General features: G+C 37.6%; 1 long non-coding RNA gene across 1 annotated transcript; it reads right to left on the bottom strand.

The window, feature by feature from the left end:
* Window positions 1-486: 486 nt before the first annotated feature.
* Window positions 487-12095, bottom strand: LOC146444672 (uncharacterized). The gene is made up of 3 exons (XR_014850385.1): window positions 11932-12095; window positions 6102-6232; window positions 487-799 (listed from the first exon to the last, which is right to left on the bottom strand). It is a non-coding gene; the product is annotated as an uncharacterized LOC146444672 (long non-coding RNA).
* Between the last annotated feature and the right edge of the window lie 723 nt (window positions 12096-12818).

The following is a 12818-nucleotide window of genomic DNA, read 5'->3' as shown; positions in this document are numbered from 1 at the left end:
AAGAGCAGGCATGTTCCAGACTGGTAATGCTACACTCACTTACCTGAAGGAATACGATTCTTTTACATGGAGAAAATGGTCCTTGTAGCAGTAGAAGCACATTTGTACAAAACCAGTGACTCACTGTGCACAACTGGAAAGCCTGCAGATGAAATTTCTGAGTATTTCAGTGCCAGAGATTGATCTTTGCAGTTCATGGTTTTGGGGCCAGGTGAGCTTTGAGGCTTTTGTCATTTATTTTTGAAGGAGAGGCTGTATGGCTGCTGTGGCAGTAGAAGGTGATACAATATTTAACCAAGTGACTAGCTGCACTAAATCTGTTGTAAGAATTCAGTATCCACTTTGCAATCAACATTTCATCTGTGAATCTTCTATTAAATTGTAGTAAGAAATTGCATCTTTTCAGCTCTGGTGATCATTTAGAACAGCACCCCATCTTTTCCTGACACTGCTGCTGTAAAGAGAGTTACTAACCGTCGGGCATGCTTCCATAAAAATCCCTTTGTTCCAGCACAGAAAACTTTATTCCATAAAGATGGACTTCTGACACTGTGTTCCAGATGATGAGACATAGCCGTATATTCATTAGTCACGGAATCTAACACACAATCACAAAACAAAATAGAAATCATTTTATCCCCCAAGTGGTCAAACCCTCTTCAGTGTTAGACTGTGTTATTTATCTGTCTATCTGGGATTGTGTCATTCTTTACTGCTGCAGCTCAGTGACTTTGTGAGAGGAGGATATTTGTCTTTAAAAATTCTGGTAATGGATCATACATTGGAGTACAAGGGCATCCTGGGGGAGAGAGAATCTGTGTGTAGAATCACTCTTTTCTTAAGTAAAAATGTTACATCTTATCTAGAAAACTGGCAGCTAATTTTGCTGTCAAACATCTGCAACCATTTTGGGCTATACCTCTGCGTTCCTTGTATTAGTACATTCAACATCAATGAATACTAAGACAAGGATGTACCACAGTTAAATCCAGGGCTGGAGGGGCAGCAATAGTGTCTTCCCTTTATTGCAGAAAGCAATCAAAGGAAGATACATCTGTCAACAATCCCAAGGTTAAGTCACTGATTTCAATACCTGAACTATGTATTTAGGTGCCTAATCTTAAAGTCTTGTTCCATTCTATGTATTTAACAAATGTACATTTAATGAAGTATCACTTTGATCTATTGCTGTTTCAAGTTCTGAAAAAATTATTCTCATTCATAAACACCTGTATCTAAAAATACAGAAATTCTCCAACATTTTTAAGGTGATGAAAAATATGAGTTATCTGCACAGTAGTTCTATGAATAACTGCACTGCATAAGTCCATTAAAATATAAAACTGATGTCCTTTTAAAGGTGAACATTGTGAAAGACCATGCAGTTTAATAATCTCTTGAACTAATATGATTTAGTCTGGGCATTGAGTTTGTATTTTGAGCTGAGAAATGTAGGTTTCTGAAAATCAACAGATCTACAAATGTGTATCAGGGTTCTTGAATGTTTTTCTTTTTTGTCACCACAGATGGTGCAGTTGACTTCACTGGAACTTTGATTTAAATATCTGAATTTGATACAGTCAATATTGAATCCAGGCTCTCATGTGCGTCACATAAAAGTAAGACTATTTTAAATTATGGATATAAAGTTTCTTTTGAAATAAAAAGTGAAAATGAGAAACTAACAATTGCAAATGGCAATAGCACTGGTAAAAACTGAGTAATCTATTTCACCATGCCAGAAATGTCTCCTTACCTTCTGCTTTGTATTCATAGATTCAGAGAACAAATGGTGAAATTTCCTGTTAAATTTTATCAAACTATCTCTAAAACCAGAACCTGAGATGTTATGATTGGAAAAAAAATAGATATATATTTATATATTTCAGAGTACTCAAAATCAGACATTTTACAAAAGTGATTTTTGCTGAGGGAAATCTTCAGTGCTAATACAAGATAATGTGAGCAGATGTTTCAAAACCCTCTATATTATCCAAAACTACTACATTCCTCTTTGGCTACCACCTTGGGGCACCATTACATTTGCTTTTTCTTGACTTTAATGTGAACTTAATGAATTACTGCTTCTCCTCCTCTTCTCATTTCTGCTCCAGCACCGGTCTCAGGTCAGCCCCACAGCCATTTTTGCCAGCACCACCAAGTGAGTGGTACACCACAAGTGATAGAGGGTAAGCTATGAAGAATGGTTGGGGGAAAAAAATCATAGACCAAATCAAAATCATTTGCCTCTAGGATGTCTGGAAATTAAGATCCTGCTGTTGATTTTCATCTCAGATCAGTTCAGAACATTACACTACTTTTTTCAGGTTATGTTATGAGAATATTACATATCTTCAGAGTACAGAAAACCTTTTGAAAACTTATTAAAGATTCCAAATAAGTTCTGGGGAAAGAAATACCAATATGGGAAATTAAAGTCTTTTATTAAACATTAAAATAGAATTATTTCAACTACAAGTCTATGACGAGGTTTAAAATAGAAGCCTGAAACAAAAAGGAACCATTACACTTTTTTCAAAAAAAAAAAACCTGAATGAAGACAGAATTTCTTGCAAGTAATATGAAATGAATTAAACATTTCTGAACATTGTGAGGATTTTTTAAAAAAAACGTTATTACTCATGTGGCTTTTTTTTCTTCTATCCGTGTTATATCAGTTCACATATAGCCTTCAGCAACATAACTGCTATATCTAAATAACTTAGTATATGTCTGTAGAAGTTAATATGTAGAACTCCCTATAAAATCTCAATAAGTGGTGATGTTATGTCATTTGGCCTGCCCAGTGTTCAGAGATTTGCTGTTTGAATCCTTTCAAACCACTTCAGAGTGTTATTGAACACACAACTGTTTTTTAATAGCCTGCCTTTGGGTTAATAGCTGAATTTTCTCCTCAGTTCCTCCAAAAGTCTGTAGTGCACATCCAAAATAATAGAGATTTGGAGGTCAACATTGGTAAGGTATTTCTCTTGACTGTCTTTGAGTCTTTCTGTAGGATACTATCTTTCCTCATAAGCCAAGCTTAGTCAGATATCTACATACACTATGGTATCTACTGAGACTTTCACATCAATAGGCTAAGCATTTGCTTTCCATTTGAGAAAATATCTCTCTTTAAAGGACAGCTGCAAATCCATTCCTTTAAATTGCAGAGGCTCTGGGGCTGAGGAGCATGCCCATGGAAATCCATGCCATGGATGGCATGTGGTAGATCAATATGGAGTACTCCAGACAGAGGTCTTACCCCTGAGAGACCCCAGTCACGCTCTGTGCAGCACACAACAAGCAATGGGGTTCAGACACACAGCTCTTGAGTGTGCTCTGCCAAACTTGATCATCTGTGTCTGCAAAAGCACTTTCTGACTTAGCCACACAGACCACTGAGTTATCCTCACTTTTGTATTTATATTCCGCCCTCACTGAACAAAATTGTCATAGATATTTAGAAGGGAAGAGGAGGAATGCACTGCCAAATGTCTTGCCTACAATGAAAATTTCATTTATGAAACTAGAGAAAAATGTACCCAGTAACTGATTTACTAATTGTTGAAATACATTGCTTCTCCCCCTTTTCTAGAAAAATGTCAAATTCTATAGTGTTAAGCATGGATATTATAAAAATGGGTGCATAACATAGAAATAGAAAGATGAAAAGAATGAAAGTTAATATTTTAATAACACTTTTATCTACATCTTTTCCTTTTCCTTTTTTCCCCGTCTTTACCCATCAGCTCTGATGTTGTTTTTCACAATTTCTTGCGTGTTTCTCATTTTCAAACATCTGAATAAAAGAGGGATGTGATTTGATGTCCCAATTGACTAGATTTTAATTCCACTTGATTCCTGGTATCAGTTAATATAGCAACATTTAACATACTCTCTAATCATTTGAAGCCTTGTACATGTGTACTTGCCAAGATATTGACCCAGTAATCCAAATATTGACTGCAGAAATAGTGACTTATAAGTTGTATAATCAACTGGAGAGCTATATACCAGTAATTTAGAGCTTGGCTACAAGAAGGCAAAATGCAAACCTAAATATAGCATACCTCCAAATATATAAACATATTATCTTTAAAATTATGTACCAATGTAAGTATCAAAAATCATAGAAGCTGTTAAGTAAATAAATTATAAATTTTCAAGGAAAATTATTTATTCATTTTTGATGGGAGACTTGGACAGACCAATTTGCTGAACTCGTCTGCAATTCAAGGATAATTTCTATTTAAAGTCTATTTGCTTTAAAACTAAAACAGGGTCTTTTGATGTCCTCCTCTGTAAGACCCTGGAAATCTACCTTATTACTGGGCTGTTGCTTCCTGGTAAGGAAGTTTCAGAACTACAACAATTAGTTGAGACTTGAGAATTCTAGGTTCAATTTTCAGCTATTTCCCAGGCTTCCTATCTCTTCTCCAATATATGCATGTCTTAATTTTCCTTATCTAACTTTAAAGTTAGAGGATTTTATCTGAATTTTCTATAGAGATTCCCATAGTCGTTGGCATATCCTGTCCTAATATTATGGGACTTGTCCACTGGAAGTGCTTCTTTTCCTTTCTGTAATAAAAAGATTTATAAAGACTGATTTTGTAACTTAGGCAGCTAAGCTGAAGATCTAAATTTAGGCAATATGAGCACATTCCTCAAAATATATTATTTACTGAGGAAATCTTGATTCTCACCTAGGCAAGGCAACTAAATTTTTTAAACCTAAGACTATCTGAGAAGGGTAAAAATAATATTTTTATGCAATAGTTTTCAATCTATAAATGCTTTTCTTCTAGCTATGTCTAATTTTGCTATTTAGTATTATTATTTCTGCGTATAATATTCATGAGCATTATTTTATTGTGTGTTCTTTTTGTTTGTGTTTTTTATGTTATTGGTAATTATTTGTATAAATTTTTGCTCAACACCATCTGTCTGTCAGTATCCATCTGCCATCTCTAGTTTTAGGCTTGGATTACAAGATCTTGGAGTATGATTTATCTTTTTCTTCCTGACCCATTACAAGTTACTCTTGGTTACTACCATGTCTAGGAAGTCTACTTCTGAAACAGTAGCCCACTTAAAAAGGTGATCTACAGTCAAAGAATAAAAAATTAATCCTTGCTCCAAAGAGGTGGGAAAACAAATGAATGCAGTCAGGCAGATGGCAGAGTACAGGGAGGCAATGAGACAAAGTTAGGCAGCATGGTAGGCACTGTATTACAACAACAGCCTTTGTATTTTCATATCTTTTGTAGACATAATATTAAAAAAAAAAAAAAAGGTATTACAGGAAACTCCTCTCAGTGAGGGATATGTCTAAGCACCAGAAAAAAACCCGAGATGCTTATTCAACAATACAGCGTGTTGGGGAGTGAACTTCAGCTAAGTGATGGGAGTAATGTTTAGAAAATGTAAAAGGTCATGGAAAGCTTCTAAAATTGAAACAAGTCACTTAATTTGTGCCATAAAGGGACATTAAGAAAAGAACGCAAAGCTGAGCAGGAAGATGATCAAAGCAGTGAGATAAGAAAATGGTATTTGCAGCAAAATTTCAAACGGCTGTGAGTAGGGCAAACCAAGGGGGACTGCAGCCAGAGAAGTGGAAAGTACAGTCATGAGACAGGAAACAAAGGTAATTGGAAATGCTTTGGACATTTAAATATGGTTTCATTACACAAAACAAACTGCAAGTGCTGAAGTAGCAGACACATGCAAACAGAAAAGCTTCTGGAAAATCTACATTATTGGTCACATTTGAGCATTAATAATAGAAGAAAATAATTAGTGAGCAAAAATTTTACTCTATATGCAGGGATTTGTTGCAGAAGTACTTAGTGAGCTACACTGCCCATGCGAATCTCCAGCAGCCTGATGACCATTTCTTGATTCTAATTCTTTTATGGGCAGACCAGACAAAAGTGTCAGTCTGAATTTCTTAGATTATTTTAGCCGTCCCAGCGTCTTCGGTAATTCATAAGACTTTCCATCACTGCCATGCATTATTTAAATTTGTGAGTCATTCTGAGTTAAAGACAGAAACTGAGTAAGAGAGTTGGTAAAAAATACAGCTTTACTGTACTTACCTGACATGTCTGCTCTTCCTTGCTACATTTATTTATGATAGAGAACATATGAAAATTGCTTCTGTAGGTGATAGATTCACTTATTCATGGATCCCTTGTTCACATTCAGTTTGCTCCCTGAACAGCAGAATCTGCAAAGGACAGAGTTCAGGGATAGTTTACAGCACTTACACGTAGAAATGTTCATTAACAAAAATGAATCGGCTACTCTCACCACATACTAACTAGAGTCTCATAATTCTGAAAACATTTTTTCCACTGAAATTTATATGGACTCCTAATTAAAAATATAGACAAATGTGCTGAAAAAGTTTTGGACTGAGAATTATATGTTGTTTTTTAGCTTTAGTGCACAATAAATCAAAATCATATAGGTGTTTAAAAGCAGAAGACTCAAGGTTAAGGACTTGACTCTATTGACTCAGTCCTCAGGAAAAGGTATGTCTGAGCTATATCACAGAATCACAGAATTGCTGAAGTTGGAAAGGACCTCAAGATCATCTCACCCAGCTCCCTGATCAAGCAGGACCACCTAGACCTGATTACACAGGATCACGTCCAGACAGCTTTTGAACACTTCCAAGGATGAAGATTCCACAACGCCCTTGGGCAACCCACACCACTGCTCAGTCACCTTTACACTGAAAAGTGTTTCCTGATGTTTAGATTGAATCACCTGTATTTCAGTTTGTGGCCATTTCCTCTGTTCCTGTCACTGGACACCACAGGAAAAAGCCTTTTCATACCCTTCTTTAAGCCGTGTCTATATTAGTAGGATCCCCAATGAGCTATCTCCTCTACAGACTAAACAGTTTCAGGTTTCTCAGCCTTTCTTCACGTGAGAGGTGTTCCAGTCCCTTAACCACCTTAATGTCCTTTCTTTGGAGTCTCTGCATGTCTCTTGAGCAATACAATGCTGAACAGATCACTCCAGGTGGGGTCTCACCTACTGTTGAGTACAGGAGAAAGATTACATCCCTTGACCTGCAGGTATCACTCCTAATGTAGCCCAGGATACCAATAGTCTTCTGAGTGTCAAAGACACCATTTAAGTTCATGTTCAGGTTGGTGCCCAGCTGGATCCCTAGGTCCCTATCTCCCTTTCCAGCTGGATGGCCCCAGTTTGCACTGGTGCATGGAGCTGTTCCTCTCCAGGTGCAGGACCTAGCACTTCCCCTTGTTAAACTGATCCCTGGCAGGTAGCAATGCCTATTCAGTCACTAGTTTTTCATCCTTCCCTCTTCCCAAAATTTTCATTTACATTGATGGTGGGGGCAAATCCTGACTGCTGCTATTCTGCAGATGGTGTGTGAAGCTTTTCAAGCTGCTGAGTATCAGTGAAGATCCTGTCTTTTCCCCTTTCTTCCGTGATGCTCATTTCTTAATTCCTCCACTTTCTGGGACAGCTTCTCCATGATGGCAAACCTTCCCTACAAGATAGAGGTACATCTTTCCTGGAATTCCCTCCAGCCTCAAACTGGTAGGGCTGATTCTGCTGCCTGAGACTTTGTTTGTGTTGAAGCCTCTATCCTTTCAGGGACAGCTGCTCCAACACCTACTGAGCAAAGTGCCCTGTGACGTTACCACCATGTGTCAGTCTGAATTTCTAGTGAGACTAGTACAGCAATAGAATTTCATTTGAGGGCCCCTTTGACACCCCCTTCTTTCATCTTTATGCGCAGACTGCAGTGTCTGTTGGTCTTCTCTGTTAGCTTATGTTAGCACATTAAATCTATGTATTCCAAATCTCAGGTCATCAAAAGATGCAACTGTTCCAAGCATAACTCAGAATAAAATTTTTATTCTTGGAAACATTAAAGACACCCTTGCTGCTTAGCTTTGCATAGGTCTCTTTCTTTTTCTGTTACTATTACTAGACCTTGTATAAGAAAAGAGACCCTTCTTCATGACTGTCTGAAAGTCCACTGAGAAGCTCAATTTCTTTGATGCTTAGAACAGGAGTTTTCACACCTCTATTGCATTAATTTAGCAGGAAATGTGTGAACCCCTTCATTCCAATCTTTTTTAAAGGCTATTTAAAGAAACCTCAAAGAAGATGTTAAGGAAACTTCCCAGTCGGACCATTCAGAAGGCACTCTGGCAGTCACATTCCCACCACCCCAGGCTGTCACTGCTGGGACCAAAGCCACTTTACAGCAGGAGGCTCCAGTGACCAACAGGTCCCCCTTGGCTCCCCACACACCCCACTCACACAGTCAGACCAGGTTCCCTCACTGGTTCGATCCCAGGTTTCCCATGACAGAGTCTTACTTGTCTCACTCCATAAAGCCATTTATTCAAGGTGCAGTAACACCAGACACCACACACGGGAACAGCCCCAGCTGGTGTCCCCAGGGAGGACCCCAGCCAAGGAACCCCTGGGCTTTTATACCCACATGGTCCAAGTACACCAAAGTTTTGCCTTGTCCTTCTGAATCCTCAGCTTCTGCTGTGTCACTGAGTGTTTGGTCACCTGGGTGGTGCCACAGAGCCTTTTGTTATGCAAAGGGAAGCAATTCACAGCCTCTTGTCTCCAGCTACTCAGAGCTCAGCCTGAAGCTGGCACTGTATCTGCACCCAAGCCACCTGCACTGAAGGCATTCCTCAACAGAAGAGTTTTTACAAGGTAGAATTTAAATACAGGAAACATGAAATAAGGCCAGTAAAAGAAACAGTAAAGGGCAGTAAAAGGTGATATTAAAGATAGTAAAAAAAAAAAAAGGCAAAGAAAGGGAAAATAATGTCTACAGAATGTGAGTTATAATAAAACCTACAAGAAAGCTAAACAGCTGGAAAGTTAAACAGACTTGTCATGCAAACTAAGTCATTCCTGCTTCTGTAAACTTGTGACTCTCTCACCTTCTTTTCTGCCAAATACAATATAAGGCATGTTTACCAAAACCCACAGGTTCTATATTGTTGATTCATTTTTAAATCAAGGGATATTTTTCTCTTTATAAATAATAAAGCATACAGACAAGTTCCTTCCATTCAATTTGCAGAGACACACATGAATTCTTCAGTGCTACCTCAAGATATGATAAAATGGCAACTTCCAGATCATTTTCTTCCAATGGAATATTCATCATGCAGATGATCCCCATCTACAGTGCTGAAGGGCTGGCAGTGTGATGTTTGTAAGTATGAAACCTTGGGGTCCCTGTGGCTTCCTTCAGCCCTCTGCCAAGAGCATGTAGATGGAGAGGGCCTCCCTTGTGTTACAGAACTGACAGCTGCCATCACTGCCATCATGAATCCCACTGTTACCTCTGTTGCTGAGAAGACTAGTTCCCTGGATGAATGAAAGCAGTTTTTGTCAAGCCAGGATGTTAAAGGGACAAAAAAGCTTTTGGAGACATGGCTGTGGAGAGACAGCCTTCATCCTCAATAAGGGCATTGCCATTCTTCCTCATCCTGCTCTCAGGAAGAACAAGCTGTTGGCTCCAAAGGCCATAACAGAAGAGTTGTTCTGAAATTTTTCATCAGACATATGCACCAGACTATTTTACTTTTGATTTTCCTTCTATTTTCTTCAGATTTCTTTATCATAAAATGCCTAGGACTGACAATATCTACCTTCCTCTTCTGTTTTAGTGAGAATATGTTCTCTTCTGAGGCACAAATTGGAGGTTCAGATTTTGCTAGCTGGAAAACTGGTGTCTGGATATCACATGAGATCTAGAAAGTCCATGCATGGAAATGGTTATAGGTTCTATGTGAGATCTATACCGTTCTGGACTGGCAACTGGAGGACAATCAGGCTAATTTGAAATCACTCAAATGGCACTAGATTCCCAGGTTCAGATAGCTGAAAGCGTAGGAGAGAGTTCACCTGCAGCTGTAGGCTCTTACTGGAGGCAGTTTGCATGTGATGAAACTAGGTTTTTTAAATGCCCATTATGATTTGACAAGAGAAAGGGATTCACCTTGACTGTCAAGTGAGGCCACTACATGTTGCCACCAGAAATCTTAAATTGAGCTCCTGATTCTAGTGAGATGAGCATGCATCTCAGCTCTCTGTTTCATCTCACTTAATTTTAAGAACTTATTTAACTCACACACCAGAAGAGTAAAAGATAGGGATGAGATATGAGCAATTGGAACTGTGGGAAAGCAGTAACATAGAAAAAAAGATCGAAACCCTTGAGTATTGCCAAATAGGTGTAATTTGTTACCCCAAGGGAAGGTTTTACAAATAGAGGGATAAATCTGGGCCATTTTCGTGAACTGGGTAATGACTGGCATATGGAATTGAAAACCTGGATCTTCTGCTAGGTTGTGGGCATCTCTGTGTCAGTTGTGTTTGCTGTTTCTGTCCTGTCTTCAACACAGTTGCGGTTGTTTCAGCTTCCACTTCTGCTTTACAAAGTAATCTAGTGAGCCCTATGATTCACTAGAGAACCAGATGGACTACATTCAAGACATGAAATTACATGACATGGAGTAATATGGTCATCCTCATGTGGGATTTACTATAGCACAGAACTTCACTGCTGCAGGAGATTAACTTAATTGCTGTCATGAAGTGCCTTTACCACACCAGGGAAAATTGTATTAATATAATTGATGTCTTCCTCTTGAATGTAGAATAATGATTATTACAATATATTATCTAATGCTTATCAAACCTGAACAAACTGCTCTTGTAATTTTATTTCCTGTTGTTTTACTGGTAAGAAAGGTATGAGATCTGCACTTTCCCTCTCGTGCAGAAACTGAAAGAAGACAGAGTAAAGGTAAAAACTGGAGTTTAGTTGTGGTACATGGTGGAAAATGAAATTTAAGTCAACAGAGATTGAGACACTAATAGCTTGTAGGGAGAGATTATGTGATTCGTGGGACAACCTCCTTAATAATTTGGTTTTTTTTTTTTTTCTCCGCTAAAGGGACACTCTGTGGCATGTGGATGCATATACTAATTTACATAATAAAAGGAAGATAATTGTGTGTGCATGCATGTATATGCATGCATGTTTGTTTATATTTCATATACATCAACATAACTTATAATTACATCTAAATGCATAATTTATATATTTAAAAAATATGTCTTTAAATTTATGTTGTAAGATGATGTGTATTTGTGTGATATATAATGGAAAAATACCATGATGTCTCTTGGATATGTATTTTTAATACACAAAGTTTAGTTTGATAGCACTGATGAATCTGAGCATGGCCTTACTGAACTATAGACTAGAAACCCTCTTGAGAGGCTTATGATCTCAATATTCAAGGCAGGTAAAGAAAAATGGTAGCAAGCTAATAAGAATTTTTAAAGGAAAAAAAAGAGAGAGTGTACAGTGTGTCCTTATTTACTTTTCACATGGTAACCTCACCGCCCACTCTCTTTTGTCTTGCTGCCTCGCCAGGTCTGCTGCACAGTCTTGATTTATGACAAGTTCTCTCCTGTTTTATTACTGACCATGAAGAAACACTGCCTCTCTTCGCACACAGGGTGCTTTAAAAAAAGTCAAAAATAAGCAACTTACTATATTTGCCCAACACTAAGTTCCCAACCCTTCCTACCCTGTTAGAGTGGGAGAATTTCTCTTGTGCCTCTTAAAGGACTCTCATATAAAACTGCAATTTCTTATACCTATGTGCTCAGTCACACAGTATTATTATTCTGCAAAAATAAATGTTAAGCCTACATCTCACATGATTCCAGTGTGTTTTGCTATAAAATAGATTTATTAAATACAGGCTATCCTCTTCTTTTCATTACTAGTCATTTAGCCTGTGAAGCAGTCCTTGAAAGGGAAGAGAAAACATATGACAACTAGTAATTTGCAAGAGCTGGATCTGCTTCAGTGAACAATAGCATTACCTGAGATAGTCTTGAGGTCCAATAGTGAGCTCATAGGTCAGACAATACCAGACCTTCTTCAAATAACAGAATGGCTTCTCTCGGGCACTTTGTATTTCTGTAAACGTCTGTGTGTCATCTTGCTCAAACAAGTAGAGAGAAGGCAGGAAATACAGAGAATGAGAAACCTGTGGAAGAACACAATGGAAGGAAATAATTTTAATCTCTCTGGACCTAACTAATTATGAAGAGAAAAAGACTGATGTCTCCAGTTTAAGTAAATCATTAGTAATTTTCTGCACTAAGAGAAATAGCTGAGTTCACAGAGATGTTATAAAGATTTAAGATCATAAGTGCCTAAGTGCAAAGTAAGACATAGTGGGAAATACTCTCAAAAGGCAAATGCAGTGACAAAACTCCCTATTGCTTTTAATAGATAATAAATGGGACTTCTCTGAGTTATCTTTTCAAATGTACATTTCAGGGAAATGGCAAGGATTTTTTTTCAGAAGACTTAGGTAGGGAGGGATATTAACTAGAACAATGAGAGTTTAAATTATTCTGCAAGATATGACAGGGATATAATGAAATACTACAGAGGGTTATGACTTCACTATGCAGATATTGTGTGTATGTAACACAAAAGGATAAGGATCCTTTAACGTTAAAATTAGGAAAAAATGAAGCAGACAGATTTGACATGTGGCTCTTATAATGAATATGCACCTGATATACCTTTAAGAACTCTAGATTCCTTCATTAATACAGTAAGTACACTTAGTAGAAGCATGATGATAAGAAATTCACTGTCATTGTTAATACATTAATCCTAGAAAAAATGTAAACAGCACTAAATGGAATTATGTGTCTACCTACAAAGGCAGGTGTGTTGAAATCTAATTAATTTA

This window comes from Lichenostomus cassidix, chromosome 1 (genome assembly GCF_008360975.1).
Source record: "Lichenostomus cassidix isolate B80296 chromosome 1, HeHo_3.0, whole genome shotgun sequence".
NCBI lineage: Eukaryota > Metazoa > Chordata > Aves > Passeriformes > Meliphagidae > Lichenostomus > Lichenostomus cassidix.
This window is presented reverse-complemented; position numbering and strand designations above follow the sequence as displayed.